The 23,817-nt window shown below is 35.8% G+C and overlaps 1 long non-coding RNA gene across 3 annotated transcripts; it reads left to right on the top strand.

The window, feature by feature from the left end:
- The first annotated feature begins 344 nt into the window (after positions 1–344).
- On the top strand, positions 345–23,817 carry LOC121066331. Of its 3 annotated transcripts, none has more exons than XR_005817677.1 (4): positions 345–448; positions 1,064–1,160; positions 12,818–12,935; positions 23,730–23,817. It is a non-coding gene; the product is annotated as an uncharacterized LOC121066331 (long non-coding RNA). The 3 variants fall into 3 exon arrangements; XR_005817676.1 differs by lacking the exon at positions 23,730–23,817 and adding an exon at positions 16,799–17,031; XR_005817678.1 differs by lacking the exon at positions 23,730–23,817 and adding an exon at positions 13,389–13,480.

Below are 23,817 nucleotides of genomic sequence, written 5' to 3'. Positions count from 1 at the left end.
GAGCTATATATATTTAGTTTTAGTGAGCTCCTATACAATTTTGTTACGAGCTGCTCATTTCTGAAAAGAAGAAAGTCTTTGTTTTCAGAGTCAATCTTTACATAATCTTATCATTTCCTTTTAAATCCAGCTAGCCATTGACATCAGTAGCAGCCTGAATCAGTACATAAGCATGTACTCTGTTCTACCAATTTCAGACAGTATTAAAGGCACCCACCTTCAGTGTAGTTTTTAAAGGACCAACTCTCCTTTATGGGTCAGAGCTGCTGGGAAACATTCAAACACTACTGGGTCTTAATGACCTCGGGTCCTTTTCAATCACATATTTGTCGAGCTCATCTCTCTTTTTCTATCTGTATGACATAGAAAATGTATTAAGTCTTCACATTGATTTTCAGGGGAGGATTTCTGAAAGAAGAAGGGGAAAGATACAGAAAGAGAGGCGCAGGTAAGACAATGTGGTTCTCTCTTTCCTCTCAGTACCTTAATCACATCATTTCATTGATTGCTTTCTTCCACTTTTGAGTTCCTCACTGTAAGGATTGTAGTAAAAAGATATTTAACAGAAATTAATTTAGCTATTTCCAATTTTTTATTAAAAAACTTCATGCATCTGTGAATCTGCTCCAAAACACTATAATCCCAGTCTGAGCAGTTTGGAATTTACAACAACCAAAGATTAAGATAGTTGTGGAAAGTAGTCATAGTCCTTAGAGAAGTTAATTTAACAGGCAGCCAGGTTGATGCTTATTCCACAGTTTGAGGCTTAATAAATTGCAATGGATTTTTTTTTTTTTAAGAAGGAAATAAACTAACAATACTTCTGCACAAAAGCAATTGTCCATGAAGAAAGAGACTTGTTTCCATGTGACCCCCATATTCTGGGGAATTCGGGCACAGACCTGACACTTCCCTTATTCACAAGCCATATTCTGGGCTGGCTGGAGTGGGAGGAACATTCTTGGAGCAAGTCTGTCTTGAAGAGTTTAGGGCTTGCAAATGGGAAGGCTGTGTATCCCAATCCTTGTCACAAAGACTGTTTTTTGTATCTTACATTTAACAGTTGCTGGAGAGAAGAATGTAATCCCCTGAATAGACAACTTTGTGTGCCATACGGATATTGTCCCAGATGAAGAAAAGTTCTATTGTCTCCTTAATGGGTAAATGATCTAAGCTGTAGGCCATTATAGATGATGATCTGCAAGTTCCAGATCCCACAATGTTAAAGGAAACACAAAGAGAAATTACATTTTCTTTCCCTGGATAAATTTTATGCCTTTTTTTTTTTTTTTTTTGGTGTGTATGTATGTGTGTGTACAACTAATGATTTAACACCATTTTTTGTAAGGTATTATATGTAATGAAAGCCTAAATATTTGCAGCAATATTTCAGTTGGAAATAATACTAAAATTCAACCAATGATAAATACAAATTTGTGTATGCTGCATATACGTATACAAGGTGAAGAAAGAAGTTTGTTTTATTGTTTGAATAATCTTCTCTGCTTTCCGTTTTCTCTGAATGTTTTATGTAGTGGCTGAACTTGACCGTTCTTAGTCTCTTTATGCTATGTCTGTTTTTCCTGTAGCCACTGTAGTTTTTCCAAGCATTAACAATAGTTGTTATATAATTCATTTAAATGCTGATAAACCTTTCCCTACTGTTGTACAAATTTGGTGTCATTTCTCCCCTCAGAGCTGAAATACAGGGCTGTATGCAAAATAATTTTTTTTTGTTCAGTTAATTATCTACCTGCCTTTTCATAAAGAACTATACCCACTTCCAATGTCAATATTACAAAAAACATTTTCACCATTTATATTTTCTCCAATTCTGGTTGGTTATCAGTTTTACTGAACAGCTATAGTCAATGCTTTTGCAGTCAAAAAATTAAATTACTCTAGTCATTGCCATGATTCTAGGTAATTTACAGAGATTCCACTTCCTAGTTCATTCACTTCCTTTTCAGCAGATTTCTCCCAAATAGAATCATAGAATCATTAAGGTTGGAAAAGACCTCCAAGATCATCTGGTCCAACCACCCCCCTACAACCAATATCACCCACTAAACCATGTAACTAAGCACCACGTCCAACCTTTCCTTAAACACCCCCAGGGACGGTGACTTCACCACCTCCATAGGCAACCCATTCCAATATATAACTACGCTTTCTGAGAAGAAATTTCTTCTAATTCCCAACCTGAAATACCGTATACATGTATCAGCTATGATTTACATGAATACCACATCTCCAGCAGATTTTGGAAGAAAAAAGCAAGATGATAAAGGGCAGTATATGACACTGATTGAAAGATAATTCAATATTTCTGTATTATTATGCATTGCTTATTTGGGTCTTTTTTTATATCTGTCCCAACTTAATTCAAAGCTGATATAATGATTTTTGTTTATTTCCACAATACCATTTTTCTTACTGCAACCTTTACATGGTTATAACGAAAGTGAGAACAGTCCCCTGCTCAGAAACCATTTCTAGCAGTTGGGACAATTAACTCAGTAAATTCCAGTGCAAATGGGATAGTTTAAGACATAGTTTGACAAGAATTAACATGGAGTGCAACAGAGAAAAAAGAAAACCATTCCACAGAAAATGGGAAATCAGTTACTCCTTGCTGTGGACAGGAGAAAAAAATGTATAAAACAAAACCAAAAATGAGATTCATAAGCACATCGGAATCATAATTTCTCCTAAGGCTGTTCCTCAGTGGTGCAGCTATAAGGCTATATCTAACTTTGCAAACCTGCAAGAAGGAATTTTAGTAAAGGAGAGCCTATTCTGCACTAAGCATAATAATTGTATTCAGTTAGCTATTTCAATACTATAATTAATTATTACATTCTCACTTTTAGGTATTCCTCCCCCTTTCCAAACCCTCTTTTTCCTTTGAAAACGTTTATGGACTTTGGTGTGGACCTTGGCATAAGCATTTGCCAATAATCCAGAATGAGTTTAGTGTTTTTTATGCAGATACCTAGAAATCATATGACCAACTGTTTGTGTTTGGAATGCACCACACACCATCCTAAGTCTAAATGTGCAACCAAATGCATTGAATCCATGCCCAAAGCTGTGTTTTCACATTTGTAAAAAAAATACCAACTGTGATGCCATCATTCAGATGGTGTTTTGGAAAAATATATCTACTCTAATAACTACTGGGAATCCAATTTCAATATAAGAATGTTAAACAGTAATTCAAAAGTATTTTAGAAGTAGTTTAATGCATAATCCAGTGTGGTTTAGGTTTAGGTTGAGTGGTTCATGTATAATCCAGTGTTGTTTAAATTGAAGCATAATCCACAGCAACCTATACAAAACACAGAACACATTTTACACATGTACATAAATTAGCACCCTCATTGTTGTTCTACCCTGTAATTTTATAACGTATATTTCAAACAGAAATCTCACATTTGGAAACCTGGGATAATGAGACAAGAACACAAAACCAATGCTTTTTATGACTGATAGAAATTTTTAAAAAAAAAAAAAAAAAAGAAAAAAACAAGAATGGCAAAAGAGATTAAGATAAAATACATAACTCTTTAGCCTGTAATAACTGTTTAAAGAAGTAACAATGTCATTTTCAGTGGCCATTTCATAATAGTACAAAGAGTAAACAAATGATGAATGTTTTTCTCTTTGTCCATAACATTTGCCCTGATGAAATTATTACAGCTATCATATCAATTTTTAAGTACTTTTTTTCCTGTTCTGTTTGCTTGTGTGACAGTAAAACCTAAAGATTTTCATGTATAAAAAGAGCAGAGATTGTCTAGGTATATACCTACCCAGTAAACATCTTGCAAAGCCTTCTATTTAAATTACAAGACTTACCAGATCTTTTACTATTTAGTCAGAATGAATAGATCTATTCAGGGAACGATTAGATGTCTTTACAGATCTGTTGTTCTCCTTTATACCAACTGTTCTGCAGAAGGCACCTTATGCACAATATAAGGATGTGGAGAAAGAGCATAAGCAAAGAGCCACCAGCAAAGTATGGTGCAATGAGGCATTGAAAAAAAATGCTTGTTGTTGCTGCTCAGTGAAGAAGGGAAACAATGTCATGTGAAGTAAAATATTTTGGAAAGCCTAGAGAAAACAGTAAGAATGTGTTTTAAAGAGCTTTACTTAAAATGAAAACATCAGAAATAGTTACTTTTTTCTTGTTTCCTTTGTGGGAAGAGGGTGAAAAATTTTAGCTCTGTGAGAGTCCTGAGCAATATTCATATATGGTGCTTGATAAACAGAAAAATTGCTAAGAATAAGCATATGCCTTCTTTCCCAGTGAGATTAACAACTTTCTTTAGAAACTTGGTTTTGGGATTTATGCTTACAAAATTTTGCAGTTGTCCCATTACACTCACAAATTTTTAGGATTTTGTATCATTGGAAGCAGAGGATTCTGTTGCCCTGAGAAAGGTAAATGAAAGAACAGACCTTCCACCCATTAAAAAAAAATTGCCCTCACATGTAAATACTGTGCAAATCTACATATATAGCCTGTTCTAACAATAATTCAATTTACTTATCCCTGAGAATAAGTGTTAAGGATGGATGATTAGTGTTTCTTAATTTAACCAGTCCATCTCTCTAGTTAAATGTCTATTTTACTTCAGAGTAGGATGTAAGCAACATTATAATTGTCAGACTTGGTACAGCTAACTGCTTCTTGTACCCCCTTATGGAGGGTACTCTCCCCCTAATGGAGAATTCTCTGCCATGAGTCTTTTAATGCCAGAATTGCTATTAGTAGCAGCCCTTTAATATCTGTCAGTTTGGTTGCTTCTAAATATTTGGTGCAGAAGTTACCCTGTTTCTGTCCTCATTTTCTGTAGTTTCTAAGAAGCACTCTGGATTTTTATGACCTCACCTCAGTAAAAATGTTCTTTCTCTCTGTTCATGGCTTCAGTGCTTGACTCAACCCTTGAATCATGAACTTTCATGCAGATACTTTGAAACTGAGACTTTCAGCATGTACTGTTTATTTACGGAAGTGCCAAGAGGCCTTAACTAGATGAAGACCCCAGTGTTCTGGACACTGCCAATAATAAATGAGAGTTCCAGCCTCAAATATGCTGTTCCTCTGAGACATAGGAGAAAAAACAAGTGATAAATCCAATAATCAAGAATGAGTGGGGAGGTCAGACAATACACAAGTAGTGACGACATACTCCTTCTGTTCTGCTGCAGTTCTTGCTAAGAGGAATTGTATTTTATTCTATAAGTTTCACTAAATTCCCATTCCCACTGCAAGCAAAGAGCACATTCGAGATCACCTGATGAAACTGAATAGGTACAAGTCTATGGGGCCCAATAACACGCATTCCAGAGTCCTGAGGGAACTGGCTGATGGAGTTGCAAGTGGCTCTCCTTCATATTTGAAAATTCTTGGCATACAGGAGAAGTTATCATTCCCATTTTTAAAAAGGGTAGAAAGAAAGACCCAGGGATCTACAGACTGTTTGAGTCTCACTCACCACTGTGCCTGGGAAGATCATGGAACAGATCCTCCTGGAGGCAACATCAAGGCACATGCAGGACAAGGAGGTGATCTGAGACAGCCAGCATGGCTTCACCAAGGGCAAATTGTGCCTGACCATACTGGTGGCCTTCAATGATGGAATGACTGCATCAGTCGACAAAGGAAGACCAACCGAAGTTATCTACCTGGATTTCTGTAAGGCCTTTGGCACGGTCCCACACAACATTCTTCTCTCTCAAATGGGGACAGATGAATTTGAAGAGTGGACTATTGGTGCATAAGGAATTGGCTTGATGGCTTCATCCAGAGAGTTGTGGTCAATGGCTCTATGTCCAGGTGGTGGCCAGTGATGAGTGGTGTCCCACAGTTGTCTGTCGTAGACTGGTACTCTTTAATATATTTACCAATAAATAGACAGTAGGATTGAGTGCACCCTCAGCAGGTTTGCAGATGACACCAAGCTGAGTGGTGCAGTTGATACAACAGAAGGAAGGGATGCCATCCTAAGGGACCTGGACAAGCTTGAGAAGTGGGCCCATGTGAACCTAATGAGGTTCAACAAGTCTAAGTGCAAGGTGCTGCACCTGGGTCAGGGCAATCCCAGACATGAGTGCAGACTGGGAGAAGAACTCATTGAGAGCAGCCCTGCAGAGAAGTACTTGAGGGTTCTGGTGGACAAAAAGCTCAACATGAGCCAGCAATGTGCACTTGCATCCCAGAAGGCCAACTGCATCCTGGGCTGCATCACCAGAGGAGTGGTCAGCAGGTCAAGCAAGGTGATTGTCCCCTTCTACTCTGCCCTTGTGAGGCCCCACCTGAAATACTGTGTCCAGGCCTGGGGCCCCCAGCCCCCCCAAAAAAGTGGACCTGTTAGAGTGGATCCAGAGGAGGGCCACAAGGATGATTAGAGGGCTGGAGAGCCTCTCCTATGAAGAAAAGCTGAGAGAGATGGGGATGTGCAGCCTACAGAAGAGAAGGCTCCTACTGCAACTTTTCAGTACTTAAAGTGGTCTTATAAAAAAGATGGAGAGTGACTTTTTACACAAATAGATAGTGACAGGACAAGGGAGAGCAGTCTTAAACTGAAAGAGGGAGGACTTAGATTAGATGTTAGGAGGAAATTCTTCAGTCAGAGAGTGGTGAGGCAGTGGAACAGGTTGCCCAGAGAAGTTGTGGATGCCCCATCCCTGGAAGTGTTCAAAGCCAGGTTGGATGAGACCCTGGGCAACCTGATCTAGTGGGTGGTGTTCTTGTCCATGGCAGGGGGGTTAGATCTGGGTGATCTTTAAGGTCTTCTAATCTTCTTGGATTGTCTTGGATCTTCTAATCCAAGGCATTTTACGATTCTATGATTTTGTGATAAATTGATTCTTTGGTGTAATGGGGGGAAAAGAAGACTCCTGACTAAAGTGAACTATTTAAAAACATCACATGACAGACATTAAAAAAGCAAACCCATCTCTCTGCAGGACTTTTGGCTTCTGGATTGGAAAAGGCAGTACCATTACATCCAGTACATTCGAGAGTGCTAATATTTTCTAGCACTAAAAATGGGAAAAAGTGGAAAAAAAAAAAAAGCATGCCACTTCTCTTTAAAAGGGATATTCTGAAGGTATTATATTATTCTGCAGTCAGTATGACAGAAGTTCATATTGAATGAATATTCAATAATGAATATTTAAATTATGCAAAAAATATGTTTAAATTTGATAAAATAAATGAAATTAAATTCAGATTTCAGACATCCAAGTAGAAATCTTAATTGTCCAAATAGAAATCTAAAGCTGACATTCATGCAAAACCTTTCATTGTCTCTTAACCTCATACAACACCACAAATGCTAGGGAAGTCAGTAGTTTTATTCAATGTTTATCAAATTAGACAGATGGATAACAATGCATAAAACTAGCATTTGCAAACCTTTTTGAATTAGAATAATTATATTTGCAGTCTGAAAAGTTCTTAGTTTAGTAACATTGTAGAAAGTAAATACATTTTTCTATGTTCCCACTAATTCTTTCAATGGAAAACTACTGTTAGCTGTTAATTTGCAATTAAGGGCTAATAATTATGAATTTTCTTCCCTGATTTTTTTTTTTTTTTTTCCTTTCCAGTGAAATACACACCCTTTGGGACTCAGACACTTTTCTGGTAATGAGCAGCTTTCTCCCTGCAACATTTCAACTTTCTCATTGTAAAATATCTCCTATTAGAACCAGATTTTTTAGCTCTGCAGATTCTTCTTCTCCAATTAAAGCTTACTGTCGAGTAGGCCAGATTCCTTCAGGAGGAAAATGTTAAAAGTCACTGAATTATGGAACACAAAAGCCTAAAAATGTTCCTAAAGGCTTATAAATTATAATACTTTCTTGTATAATAATTGGTTGTGATTTTAGTTGAGTGCTCTGTAAAGCAATACCACAAAGTAGTCCTCCTGGTCATTGTGAAACATTGTGAGAAGCAATGAAGGAAGATAAATGCCAAGAAGGATTCAGAGTAGGAAAAAAAAAAAAAGGAAAATAAAATTTATCTTGGAAAAATTCAGTATAATACTTCCATGGGAAGATAATCCAAATATATAGATAGTCAATAGAAGGGAGGGTCCTAGTGGGCAGACTTGCTGGAAGAGATTTAGAGATTATATGGATCACAGATTAGATATAAATTTGTAACGTCGTATGAAAAAGAGAAGAACATAAAAATAATTTTTTGTCTGCAAAGGCATTGTGCTGTGGAGTAGAAAAAAAGATATGTGTGTTGGCTTGACCCCGTCACACATCAGTCGTGCTACTGATTTCTGTGAGAGAAGGATCAACTTATCTAAGGGCCTAATCCACAAAAAATTCTCTGAAATCACTTGGAGTCTATGCGGTGACTTCTAAGATCTTTGAATGAATTTTATATTGTTATGGGCCACTTGATAGCAGAAAGATATATGCTGCACATAAGATGATGAGAAACATGCAGAATTACAGAAGAACTAGGAATGGTTGTATATAGTATGATTGCATAGATAGAGCAGTTTACTAGCAAAGGAGTTGATCAAGAGAAAAATTACAAGTTTCCGGTTATAAAGAAGAACAACAGGTTGAAATTCTGACTGCAAAGTATGTTCAGTGATGAAACAATCTCCTTAAAAGGAGAGTTTGAGGCCCTTTCACACTGAAACTTGAAGTAAAACTCATTGGTGGAAATAAGTTTAAATTGACAGGAAGGTGGTCTTGTCACAGTTTCATCATCAGTAAATATCATGTCCTAAAGTTCCTTCTTCCTTGTGCCAGTGAAGCTTTCAAGTGTCCTTATGGCTAAACAGGGATTCAGGTGTGGCTATCAAGAGAAAATACATTCTTATGTGACTGTCAAAACTGTATGTCACAAATCTGCTGAAGCTGCAAATTGCAGCTCCTGGTGTGAATTTGCAATGGCCATGAGTGCAGCAACAGCAGGAAATTATAATTTTGACGTCCTTAAAAGAAGTTGTGAATATGAAATCATTTTCCTTTTAGCAGACACTGCAGCAAGCTGTTGCAGACTTCCTGGCAGCATGTGTGGAGAGGAAGAGAGAGGTCTGGGGAATAAATGAATTTTGCCATGGTGCAGTCTCATAGCTTCTCTCTAAAAGTGTTAGCTATAATAAGACTTTTAACTGATCATGGAGAAGTAAGCTCGATTTAGTATGTTTTGAAAATGTCTGCTCATCCAATTTTCCTCTCATCTCCTCTGCTAAGAAACAAAAGTTATACTTGGATAACACTGACCCATGCAGAGTCAGATGTAGTAACTTCAGTGTCAGTAGCTTGGACTAGGTTCAAACTTCTCACCTGAAGGAATAAACTGCTGTAGACATCTTATTAACAGAAGTTTTGTGGCTTTTAGGATAGGACACCAGGCAGTGCATCAGGAGACATGGGAGCTATTTCTATCTAAGCAACTGATTTGCTATGTGACTTTGGGAGTTGCAGAGTAACAGTGAGAAATGCACACACTTAACAACAATCTTGCTCCTTTCTGCAGTCCAAATGATAAACATCTTTTAAGAAGAAAAGTAACAACGGTCTTTATATATTTTCTTATACTCTCAAAATATGTTTATACTTTAAATGACTTAGCCTGTAATTTCAAACCCTCAACAAGCCTATTTAAACTTACCATCTTTTAAAGTATTTTGATTTTAATTTGAAGGGTTTTGTGTGGATTGAATGATGAATTTGATCTCCTGATCATGGTTTTGATAGTAAGTGGCTTGAAAGACCTGTGCATTGTGGGGCTGAAAACCTACATTCCCACCTTGATGTGAAGGTAGCTACACCAGTCTCATGGTGCTTAGATCAGACCAACATGTTGGGCATGGGAAGCAAATAAGAGGCCTGGAGGTCAAAGCTGTGGTGAGGCTGGGACCCAAATATTACAGCATCATTTGACTAGTGCAAGTCCTGTCCACTGGAGGACATGATTTGATTTGGTCCTCCCTACTCTTTCATTAAGCAGAGGGAGGAAATCTTTTAGAGCTGAATCAGTCTGACCTTTGAAATGGAAACAGAAGCCTTGCCTCCTACTAAACCACCTTTTTTTAAACCACCTGTGTGATGTGATTGCCCTCACTGTGTGGTAGTCTTATTATGAAATCACACAATCACACTGCAGGTTTAGTAAGGCTATACAAACATTTCATGAAAGCACAGGAATAACAAATCTTTTAAAGTTGGTTTTACAGCTTTTTTTGTCCACAAGTTAGTTTTTTTTTTTTTTTTTTTTCATTCAGCACAATAAAAGTGTTAATGATTTCTCACTTTAGACACAAAATTAAATGCTTAATAAGCTGGACAAGTTTCAACTAAATTTCTCTAATTGCCACCTTCACTGTATTTTTTGTCAGCCTCTCTGTGGAATATAATACACTGCATTTCAAAAAACACTGGAAAACCTGCTTCCCTGTACTGTTTTTCATGGACTTACTAGTAATGCTTCTCATTTTTTTAGTGACTGTGATATATGTATTCCAGAAAAGTAGCAATGAAAATACAGAGCTTATTTGTCAGGTACATGATCCCCAATATATGCTGGCACCCTTCATATAGAGTTTAACATCATCATCATCAAGTACCTTTTGAATGGTTATTTTTCTTGAGTAAATCTCAAGTGCTCAGCATAAGAAATCAATATCCTTGTCCTCATTTTGCAGGTAGGAGAGCAGAGGACATGAATTAAGATCTTTCAGAAAGCCAGTATCAGAGCTAGGAATCATGGTCAAAGTCATGGTTTATTTGAATCTTATTCATTAATGCACACACTTTTGCAGAGATAGTTTCCATACTGAAGTTTCTTATTCAGTTGAGTCCTGTGCCAACAAAATAAGAAAAAAAAAACCAAACAACCAAACAAGAAAAAAAATAAAAACATCTTATGGGAAACTGAGGGCTTTGATGTACAACACAAATATGTTAAAATGTTGTGACATTTACAGCATAAAACCTGTGAGTACTGTACGTGGCTTATACCTCTCAGGACAAATGGAAAGATATTCCAGACTGTGTGCAGTACCTGCAGGAGTAGTCAATTCAAATATGGATTTTTATAAATATCAGGAAGTTAACAGAAATATCAGCATCTTATGTTTTCTGGTAAAAAGATTTTATCCTAATCTCAGAGGAGACGCAACATGCTATAGAAACAAATTCAGGGAAGAAGTTAAAATTTTTCCATTCCAAATACCTATGTTCAAAGAAAAAAGCAAGGGCTAACTAAAGGTAGCAGGAGTAGACTGTCTTTCAATGGTTGTTTCAGGTATACATTGTATAAAGAAAAAAACCTCTTTATTAACATCTTTACAAACAGTTGTGAGAAAATATGCCTCTCAATGATTGACTGATCTGTCTATTAATAAGAACATGATGATTCTTGGTTGCTTAATTCCAGTTATTATGGCAACAAAATAGATTAAGCAAAATCTAAAATAAGACAGTACTCTGTAAATTATTTTAAAGAAATAACATGACAGAAATAGAATAGAAAATCATGACTGAGAAATACTGAATGAAGACTTTAAAATCTAGAAAGAAAGGGAAAAATTCATGGTACTAATTAAAGTTCTCATTAGATTCCCATTATGAAAAATAAGAGAAAAAGCTTCTTTATTTCTCCAGAGACAGCCTTAGCAACATGCAATGAAGAAAAAAGGCTTAGTATCAAATCATTTGTGTCTCTTTCAAGCACACACACAATGAATTGGATTGCATTTTATATGGTAAAAGACATTAGCTAAATCACAGCAAATACTTAACTATTCATTCTTTCCTCTTATCAAAAAAACAGAGGCCTGATGGGTATTAGACCATGTGTATAATACACATGTATTTCAGTACACCAGTGCAAAAGACCCTGTAATCTTCTGTACACTAAATAAATGTTTATATTGAAAACTTGAAAATAAGGATTAAAGATAAACCTTCAGATGATACTTTTAATGACTTCTGAGTCCCGTTCATTAGATGGGAGTCTATAGATCTGCTTAACATCATAATGTGATTTGCAGACTGATAACAAATCTCTTTTGAAATCCTTAAGCAGTGAATGTAGCAAAAGTGGCTGCAATATTTAGAAAATGGCAGAACAATGGTACCTTTTGACGAAAAAGAAAATGTTTGCAATAAGCTCTTTACCAGACTTATATTTCCTATTTCAACACATATATTTTGTTTGTACACCTACAGTTCACTTACCTCAATAAGACTGGCCTAATTTGTTATCAAAAGCAAAGGAAGCACTGAAGCACAGGAAATTCCAGCTGAATATGAGAAGGCATTTTACTGTGAGAGTGACAGAGCACTGGCACAGGTTGCCCAGAGAGGTTGTAGAGTCTCCTTCTCTAGAGATATTCAAAACCTACCTGGATGCCGTCCTGAGCAATGTGCTCTAGGTGATCCTGTTCAGCAGGGGTTTTGGACTAGATGATCTTCAGAGGTCACTTCCAACCTCGGCCATTCTGTGATTCTGTCAAAACATATATTGATAACTAGTGGAACAGGAAAGAAAATGAATTCAGCTTTTGTTTTTGAAGAAAAAACTACTGCAACAAAATAAAATTGTTATTTTTCCTTATGAACATAATAAGCTTCAACTCTCTTCATACTTAATTTTGGCACAAAATTGTGTCCTCTGTTCTTCATGACAAAAGACAGTATTTAATGACGCTTTTTAAAAGAGAAGCAGGTTTTCATTCAGTAGAATGACAGATAACTATTGTTCAATATAAACGTATTTGTGATTTATTTTCTATCTCCTCTTTCTGATTTTCCTGTCTATCAGCTTTCTATTTGTATGTTGTAATGAAGTACCAGAACATAGCCATGACCATGAAAGGTCAGATACGTCTCTGACAATGGCCAGCTCAAGATACTTCAGTGAAATTTAAAATAGCTCTGAGGTAGGTTAATATAAAGAAGACTGCTGTTCTCATTGATCTTTAAGACTTACAGTCTGAGTTAGAACATGAAAAAAATGATAAATTTCTCTTTAAGATTGCTAACAACTTTAAGTAGTCTTGATTATCAAATGCATCCTATACTTTATTTTTGTTGTGGTTGTTACTTTTTTTTTTTTTTTTGGCGAAGTATTCTATGGTTTTTCTCATAGCATATAAAAGTTTTTTTTTTTTTTTTCAATTTCAGATTCTTTCACTTACAAATTGGTGAAATAATAATCCTCTTTAATCTTGGGTTGTATTAGAAAATCACAAGTTTTCAATTTAATATTATTTTTGACATGCATCTAAACCTATTATTTCATTGTTTCATGTTCATTGTTTCTTTTATTTATCTTTTGAATGCAACACTTCCAATCTTACTAATATATATATACATTTCTTTTAAATGTTTAGATCATACTTGTCATATCATCTTTCAAAATATTATTTTGTTATGGATAGAATCCTGGAAACACTATTGATTTAAATAAAGGTATTATATTGTCTACTCCTTCATCTTTTTAGTTGTTGTAACATATTGTAATGTATCATGCATATTTTATGAATGCAGAGGCATATTAACCTTTTCTAAGACAGCCTGTCAGTGTTCCATTGGTTAATTTAGATATGGTTAACTTAGAAAGCTGCATTTTGCAGTGAATTTTCATATAGTTATGATCACGATAGCATGATCAACGTTGTTAAATTTTGCTATCTTGCTAGTCATTCATCTAGTTCATTTTCTCCTTCATGTTCCTTTTTCTGCCTGAATGAAAAAATATTTTTCACATGATTTTCAGATTTAACAGTTTCATTACCCCTCTTTCCACTAATAAGAATAAAGTCATAATGAAGTTGTTCAGTCAATCATTTTATATATTTTTCCATGATGAACTTTGTCTATATAATTCTAAACTTCATTTTTTCATTTTGTTAGGTGATTTTTGATCCATGTTTTAGCCCTCCCCTCCCCCCCCCGCCCAAGGAATCAGAGTTTCTAGAAGTATAAAGAAATTGTTTCCCTTGTTTTATTTTTTTTATTCTTATTAACCATTTTAGTATGTTGAAAGAATCCTGACTGATAAAACATTTCTTTTCCTTTTAAAATATAACAAACTTGGGACTTTTTTATTGTGAAGTTTCTCACTTGTTATATTTTTAATTATTCATTTCAGACAAGTTTCTAAAAATAATTATAATAAAAATTTAATGAGCTCCAACTCCCCAAACATTTATTTAAATATATGAGACATTGCTTTATTTATTTATTTATTTATTTTATTTTCTCCTCTGTTTCTACAGAATAGTACATACTTAAAGGGAAAAATCAGGAATGTTGCAGCTTTGAGTTTTTTTACATCATGTTGTGCATGAAATTACAGGATTTTTATTGTAGCATGTAGGGCTTTAGTGTCGTAATATTATTATATATCAGAAAACAGTATTTTTCATAGTAATCTTCCCAAAATTCTTGAGTGAAAATTAATGCAAAAAAGTAGTCTAACTTCTCAGCAGTATTCTTGCCTTCCCTCATTGCTTTGAGGAGATTTATCAGATTTGTTAGTTCTATTGCATCCTTCTTCCGAATATTTCATGGCATCTGGGCATTCTTTTATTTTTTTTTTTACTTTTTCCTTCAAAATCCATTTTTACCCTTCTAATTTTCATCTCACTTCTTTGCACTTGATTTCTTTGATTATCAGTTTTGCTAACATCAGTTGTCTTAAATTCAGAAGATTTGAAGGTTGAAGTAACCTCTGTCTAACTAGTGTCTTTCTCTAGACTTCTATGTAGAACTTGCCTCTGGAGTGTTAGTTGACAAAATATGAAATTCATACATGGCAGTTAAGATTCAGCCCAGAAATGTTCTCTCACCTGTGGTGCTCAAAAGGCACCTCTCTCTTAGGAGGTAAACATTTAAAGTTGCACAGAACAAATATAATAATAATATCATATTCTCATCTTTTTGTTAGATTTGCTGTTTCTTTGCTGTGTGTCAGCACTGAATGGACTATTTCCTGTCCCTGTGTGGAAAGCTGTCAACACATTTACAGTCAGTTGGCTGTAAACCTACTACCCCGTAGATATCTCAACAGTCATTACAGAGCTTCACCAGAAACAACAACAACAATAACAACAACAAACCCAACATATACAATCTTCTAGAGGCTTATATATATTATCCTCCCCAGCCCTCCAGAAAATCTTCATGTGCATTTCAGTGTGTTATTCACTATACATAGAAACTGTTCTTTTAAATCCTAGAGAACATTTTAGACAGTGCTACCACCTCAGCCATCACCGATTTCCTCTGTTCGGTCAGCCGGAACTGCTCCTAAGTTTTGTTTTCTCAGAAGACCATATACACTGATAGTCATTCACAGAAATTAACAGTTTAAAATACTTAGGTCACTATGAAGGATCTGTCTCTCTTTCAAAGTGGGGCTGTGGGGGTTATGTTTCCTCTCTTCCAGTCAGTGGGAACTTCGTCAGACTGCAATGACTTCTTAAATAGGATGGATGGAAAGTGGCTTGGCAACTTCATCCTCCAGTTCCCTCAGGACCCGTGGATGTATCTCATCAGGTCCCATGGAACACCTTCAGGTTCCTTACCTGGTCTCAGACCTGATCTTGTCCTACAGTGGTCAGTTCTTCATTCTTCCAGTCCCTTCCTTCACCTTCTGGGTCTTGGGCTATGTGGCTGGAGCTCTTGCTGGTGAAGACTGAGGCAAAAAGGTCACTGAGTAACTCAGCCTTCTCCACATGCCAGGTGATCAGGTCTCCCATTTCCTTCTGGAGAGGGCCCACAGTTTCCTTTATCTTCCTTTTATCACTGACATACCTACGGAAACCTTTCTTGTTGCCTTTGATATCCCTGGCCAATTTTAATTCTAATAGGGCTTGACTTTCCTAACCTGATCCCTGGCTGCTCAGACAATGTCTCTGCATCTCTCCCAGGATACCTGTCATTGCTTCCACAATCTGTAGGCCTCCATTTTCTGTTTGAGTTTGGCAAGGAGCTCCTTGTTCATCCTGGCAGGCCTCCTGGCATTTTTGCCAACTTCCTCTTGGGATGCATTGCTCCGGAGCTTGGATGAGGTGATCCTTGAATACTAACCAGCCCCTCTTCCCTCTATGACTTTGTCCCGTGGTACAAGCAGATCCCTGAAGAGGCCAAAGTCTGGTCTCCCAAAGTCCAGGGTAGCGAGTTTGCTGTGCTGCCTCCTCTGGATCCCAAACTGCACCATTTCATGGTCACTGCAGCCAAGGCTGCCCATGGGTTTCACATGTCCCACCAGCCCCTCCTTGGTGATGAGAATGAGATCCACCATAGCACCTCTCCTTGTTGTCTCCTCTATCACTTGGAAAAGGAAGTTGTCATCAATGCATTCCAGGAACCTCCTGGATTGCTTATGCCCTGCTATGTTGTCCTTGCAACAGATATCAGAGTGGTTTAAAATCCCTCATGAGGACCATGGTGTGTGAATGTGAGATTGTTTTTATTTGTCTATAGAGGGCCTCATTTGCTTGGTCTTCCTGACCAGGTGGCCTGTAGCACATTCCCACTATCGTGTGCCCTCTCTCTGCCTTCCCTTCAATCCTGACCCATCAGATCTCTGTCAGCTCCTCACCCATCCCCAGGAAGAGCACCACACACTCCAGCTACTCTTGACAGAGGGTGACACCCCCTCTTTGTCTCCCCTGCCTGTCCTTTCCTAAAGAGCCTGTATCCTTCCATTATCTATTTTCATTACTAATCTTAGACATCAGTCCTATTAAAAACAATTTTAAAGGTAGAACAGAAACTGTCTATCACTGTTCAGTTCTCAGGTGAAAAAATATAGCAGAAAAAATTAGCATGAAAGGTTTGCATTATTTCTCAGCTATAGACAACAGAGACAATTAGTAATCTCAACTGAATGGACAGAAATAAGCTTCAGAATGGACAGAAATAAGCTTCAGAAAGAAGAATCTTCAGAAAGAAGAATCTCCACGATGTAGAGCTCCTCTTTTCCTAATGTCCCAAAAGTATAATAAAAGAATACTCTTCCAGCCACATAATTTCTGATTGCTTTTGTATTGTGAAAAGCCTTACAGAAGTCACCAAAACATGAGTAACAATTTATTTTTCATATGTTAAAGTTTACACTTTCATTGTCAATTAATACATCTATTAGGTTTCATTCTCTATGACTCTACAATACAGATGAGATATTATTTTTATAAATACCTGCTTTTGAAACAGATGGAACAATATTTTGTACTACAGTAGGCATATACTGTGAACTTACCATAGAAAACAACAAAAGAAATGTCTGGATAGTGCAAGAACAAGTCAAGCTTATAACTTAAGAATACTGATGATCATACTTATCAGTTCAGGTTTTGAAAACACACAATCTGTTGTGTTTTATTTATGATATCCAATATCAATCAAATAAAGTTTTTTTCAAGGTTTGAGCCAAAATTGCACAGTCCCAAACTAGCAAACTGAATGTGTTTACATTTTGAAACCGTTCAACAAACATACTTCTAATATCCTTGGCTTAACAAGACACCTACGTTTATACTCATTAAAAGTTCTGCAGGACTTTTGGTAACTCTTTTGGATCTTAAGTGTTTTCAGTGTTTACATCACTGGACTTGTTTTCAGTTTTTATTTCTTCATCTTCTTCCCTTCTATTGCACTCTGTATAAAACCTTAATGTAATTCTTGTTGCCCTCATTTCAGCACCTAGAGAAGTAGCCAATTGATATGAAGCAGTACTTAGCTACATAAGCTTCTCTGACACTAGCTGTAACCTGTTAATTTGCATCCAGTGGAGGGCTGCTTATTTACAAAGACCTCAGCAAGCATGCCTTGGAAAGTGGGGAGAGAATTGAAGATAACTAGCTTTTTAAAAGGTACAGCTGTGAACTACAACAATCCTGGACAAGCCATTTTATAATGGTTTCCCTAATGAGCACTTTCTTTTTGTTGTTGAGGGTTCTTAACTCTTTTGTTTGTTTATATCTTATGTTTTAAGTGTTAGTGATCATTATCATAACAACTTGTTCATCAGACTGAAATCTCTAGTAATTCCTACATAAATATCAGTCTTATTTTTCTTTTCTTGTGTTAAGAGGGCTAGAAACTGCAAAGGAGTAATCTTTATCTTAGAATTTTACTTGTCCAAAGCTAGCAGATGAAGGGATAAATTCTGGGGAAAATTTATTTTAGAATTAGTTAAATAGTGATGACTGAAGAGTAGTTTCAGTTTAACATTAGAATTGTCTCTTTATCCAAATTAATTGCTATATACTCAAGTGTTCTAGATTTGTCTGAGCACTCTTAAAGGAGATTACTTGCAAACTGATAAAAGAATAAAATAAAAGCACTTAACTTATAACAAATATCAACTCAGGACCCCTTTCTGGGCAGGAGTGGTGCCCTCTTTATACATTAACTGCCTGCTCTTTGCAAGGTTTCTGTCCTGAGCTCCTTATTTAATCAGACCTGAACTTTTTATCATGCCCAGTGTACCCTTTCTCTGGAGCAAATCTTCATGGTTGCCACTGTTCCTGTGACTTCACCTGTCAGCTCTCCACTGTTTTCATTAGAACTTGCATCTTCTTGTACATGTGCATGTAGTGTGCATGTCATTGCAGGTAACGTCAGATTATCAGAAGACTTTACTTATTGGAAGAAAAGAATCTTGCTTTTATAGACACAATTGTAAAAATACAATTAGGTTATATGTCATATGTCATTAACTGAGAGGCTGTAAAATGTGGTTGAATGTGACGGACACCCACTGTTCACTTTGTGTAGGGATTCTGTTCAAACCTATCCAACAGTAAAGGCATATTTTTTCATATATTTATATATTAATATAAGGTGGAATTCATATTGTATATTTATATTATTTAGCGGAAGTGACAAATGAAATGTGGGAAAGAGGTAACAGAAGGAGAGGAATTAAGAAAAAATCATCTGATATACAGTGCCCGTTGGAGTGACAACATTAAAAGACAGCTCTTTCTTTTTAGTTGTTTGTCTGAATTTATCTTCTAACAGCTAACTGTGACCCCACTTTAACAATCTTTCTCTAGGCAAATCTGATGATCTAACTAGAAACTGAGCCAAAATTTTTGAGTTTCATCTTAGTACCATGTAGAAAATGTGTGCTATAGTTCATAATAATTTTATTTTTACCTATTTACTTCTGAAAGCATGTCTGGATTGTTTTAACAGCATGCATATCCAGGTTTATTTTCTTTTGGGTTCCTGTCATATATACATGTATCCAGATTGCCAATTCAGCATCAAGAAGTGGCTGTTACATAAACAAACAAACAAACAAAAACATTTTTACCTTGTACTTAATTATAAATACTTCTATAAGAGGGCTAAAGTATTAAATTGTGTCTTTCTTTGATGCTGAAAATATTGAGCAGCAAGTTATGATGGTGCTTGTTAAGGGTGCTTGAATGAGGTGCCTGCTGCACTTTATGAGGAAAGGTTCCATACCTCAGTTTTAAATCACTTTGCTGGTACTGCATTGGAATAACAACTGTGATAACCATAATTGAGTCCTTGCAATCTTCCAGGTGCCTACAACTTTAATTAATCTGTGTAATATTCATATGAGGTAGACTGTTTCCTTTCTTTACCAAAAGAAACTATTGCAGAAACTCAGAAAGATTTGTAGCTGAATGTCCAGTAGCTCCAAAAATGTTTGCAGTGTGTGTTTCCAAATGCCTGGATCCTGATTTTCTGTACTAATGTGGTACTAATGGCCTGTAACTCTGAACAAAGTCAGTAAGAAGTCGGTTATAATGTGTGAAAATGTGGTCACAGGAATATAAAGCTGAGCATGGAAAGGCTCCCAGCTGGCAGGACACTAGGCGATTGGATCTTAAAATGACATAACTAAAACAAAAAGGGAGATTCAGAGGCACATAAAATATTTAAGAACAGAGGCTCTTAAGCTCATAGCCTTTATATACGCTAAATATCCTACCTTTATCGCTAATTCTGAAACCAGAAAAAAAAAAAAAAAGGTGAATATTTGGCAGCCCTGTATTGTGTCTTCTAGTTGTGGGACCTTTCATTATCCAGAGTGTGGGCTTGGAGAAAAATAAATCAATGGAAGGGGAAAAATTCTCAAAGCCTTTTGACAGAGATGGCTGCGTGCTTACATGATAAAGTTGTGTAGATCAAGTCACCTACCTACAGGTTTGAAAAACATGATAGCAAACATATAAAAGACTACCTGAATTTGGTATTTTTATTTATAATAATAATAATAATAATAATTAGTAGTAGTAGTAATAGAAGGACACTTTTCACAAATGCATGAAAAACCATCTCCTCTATTACCTGCTCCTCTAAGATAGCTTCTATGCATTATACTTCCCATTAGGGACGTTATTTCTCTCTGAAATGCAAATTGCAAGAAATGCAGTGGTTAATATAATAGGTATGCCAACTTACTGTTAAGTATAATGGCAGGCAGCTATCATTCACAGGAACTATACCATAACTGCTGGGGAATTCAATTGTTTTAATTTATAGTGACAAATCCATCCTCTGGGTTTCAAGCAGAGAAATACCAAATGAACTGCCTGAAATTAAGAATGGCAATGAACATGGTTGCTCACTTGGGGGAAAGGGTTGCCTGCTGCATAGGAATTTTTAAACCATGAGGCATTGGAAGTAGGAGAGGAAGAGCAATAGAAAAGTGTGACAGACTTGTAGAGAATAAATAATGAAACTAGGGCATGATTTTGATCCCAGATTTCTGAATTAGGTACTGAAATCTTTCACTGAAGTACAGGACCCAAACTAAATAAAAATGTAAGAGTTCTTACTCTTATAGAAGTTGTGGCTCCTGACCCAAGGAACAACAGGGTACATACACCTTGGAACACTGAAATCTGAGGCACAAGTCAGAGTTTAGAAGCACAACTTCAAATGATAGAAGCAAACGTATCTGTTTAAGGTTCTTATGCTTGGAAATTACAAGTATTTCCAGCAGGATTATCTCCTGTTAGTGTTCTTTTACTGTCTGACATGAAAAAAAATGGAATCGCGTTATATCAGTTAACAGACCTATCTCTGGTTATCATTGTGTATGAATACACTCCAAAGTATGATACAAAATTAATGAAATTGCAAAATCAGAGCCCACAATATAAGCAAAGGATCTGATTTCCTTTCCTGCCTTACATTGTGATAATGAGAGTGTAACTTATCTGACTTCATTGCAGTGTCTCCTGATTTATAACAGTGTCAGGATTGTGCCCCAAATCTCCATGTTGTAAAGAGAATAAAGTCTGCTAAGTGTTTTAGTGCCAAGACAGGTCACTGAGGTTGTAATTATCTCTAATTGACACTTACACAAGCTGTAACATTCTTTATGTGCTGCTGAGTGGCAGCTCAGAAAGGTGTGAATGTCTTTTCTATCTAGCAGCACGGTGAAAATACCCTAAAGAACATATTTTCATTCTTGTCCTTTGAACTGATTGTTCACACTGCTCAGTATGAATGGGAACAAGTGTACAACACCTATGGGAAATGACTCTTGGAAAGTAATTTTTTACCCATATAAGTGATCACTCTATTATATTTCACTCTAACATAAAAAGCTTCTCTAGCTACCAGTACACCCCAGCAGACTCTCTCTTAACAAATAAATTCATGTTTCATCTTCTTTCTGCAATGAGCTATCAGACAAATCACACATCTCCCTGACAGTTGAAAAATGGTTGTCAATATTTACATAACAGAGGTGTTTCTCCATAATGTTGTAATCCTTTTTAGATGATGATTTCAAATTTGTTAAAAGGAAATGTTAAAAGTATTATACTATCCCATTGGCACCTAATACCCCAGAATCTTCTTAACACTTTCTACTTCCTCTTCTGAGAAATGAGAAAGGTTGATTTTCATTTCATCAGTCATATCTTTACATATCTCTGGCTTTTGTGTTTACTCCAAATATACTGTCCAGAAGAAAAAGCATTCTGTAGATAGATTCAAGTGAAGAAAAATCTCAGAAATGTATAGAAGATGAATTGTTGACTCAGAATGACTATTAAAGGCTCTTTTCTTGGAATTTTATGATAAATATCCAGAATACTCAGTTCAGTTCTTCAACTCTATTTAGATACCTAACTCCCATTTAAAGTTAATGGAAGAAGACCTGCATTTCAAGACAGCAGCATATATCGCTGCTCAAATGGCAGATCCTATCAGTCATTGTTTTGGAAACAGGCATTCTACTGTTTAAATAATATAATTGTAAGAATGCCTAGCTTGTGGATTTGAAAATAAATCTTCGTATTTTTAATTTTCTGAATAAAAGATAATTAGACTAGAGTATATGCTGTCTTTATATAGGCAACGAAGAATCTATTCATAAAAATAAAAGAAAGTAGAAGATTTCATGGAACAACTTCCAGCTCACTTAAGCTCTCATATTATGAAGAAAAATGTTGATTATCTATAACCATATATACTTCTTTCAAAGACAGAATGAGACTCACTTAAATGGATGGGATACTTATTGTAATTGAAAACTGGATTTCTTCTGTCTAGCGGGTTATGGTGTTTATTTTTACTAAAACCAAATATTATTAATTATTAATTTGAACTGTTTTTCAAAAACATCCTAGTGATTTTAACATTCACTGAGTTTTATAACATAGATGATTGGTTAATTCTAAAGTGACATTAACTCTTGGTTAGGTACGTCTAAAACATTTAGTTTGAAGTTTTCTATTTCTTGGAAAAAAAAACAACACACTTTTCAATTTGACTTGTGCTTAAAACAGAAAGAAATAGCACCAGCTTACAAAGAAAATCTGCTTTCCTCAGTGGCATAACGATGAAGCATTTCAACATTCAATAATTTTGCAGGACAAACAGTACAATGTACTGTGCAGAAGCTTTCATTTACACTTCTTACAGTGCTGCTAGTACTGACAAGGATGTGTAGCCATAATCAAGAGGATGTCAAACATGAAGAAGGCTGTGTTAGTGGTGGAGTGTTACATGTTTCTTGATTACTTTACATGTAGTTTTGAATGAATTGCAAGTATAACTCTCTAATACCCCTTCTCAGGTAAGATTCTGAATAACTTCATATAGTCTTTTAATATATACTCAGTAGTATTCTACGTATTTTCTCACACTTATTATTGAAAAGTATTTCATAATTTTGTACTTTTTTTTAAAAATCTTGACATTTCAACATTTAAACAAGCATTCATTTAAAGCCGTAAGAAAATGGTCAAATTTTCTGAATTACAAAAGGAGAATTTTTGAGACTTTTCCTCACTCTAAATTATTATTGAAATGATTTTCTTGTTGAATATATTTCTATGAAATTTGGTCTGAATTAATTGTTTATTCAATTTGCATCACAATGTAATAATGAAAGCAAGTTTATATCAAAGATCCAAAATTAAGTTCTTAAAGGTTGGGTTTTACATATACTTCATTGTTCCTTCATTTTGTATTTTTGTCAGATAATGCAGTATGTGTGATTCTTGGCAGTTTAAGACTGAGGTACAGTGCAATTGGTATAAACTCATTCTCATTCAGCATATTATAACTGGCAGAATTCTCAATCTGCCTAGACTTCATTCTGAATCTCAGACCACACAAGTGGTCCCTGCCTTGTTTTTGACAACCTGAATGCACATCGGATACAAGCATATCAGAAAAAGAACATCACATTACTACTGACGGTTTTGATTATGTTTCAGCCAGAAAATCAGGATGAAGAAAACAGAGACTGCATTTCACCTTTACCCTATGGAAAATATGTTGAGTTGGTATGCATTAACAATGATA

This window comes from Cygnus olor, chromosome 2 (genome assembly GCF_009769625.2).
Source record: "Cygnus olor isolate bCygOlo1 chromosome 2, bCygOlo1.pri.v2, whole genome shotgun sequence".
Lineage (NCBI taxonomy): Eukaryota > Metazoa > Chordata > Aves > Anseriformes > Anatidae > Cygnus > Cygnus olor.
The sequence above is the reverse complement of the archived record's forward strand: the minus strand, read 5'-3'. Positions and strand labels throughout refer to the sequence as shown.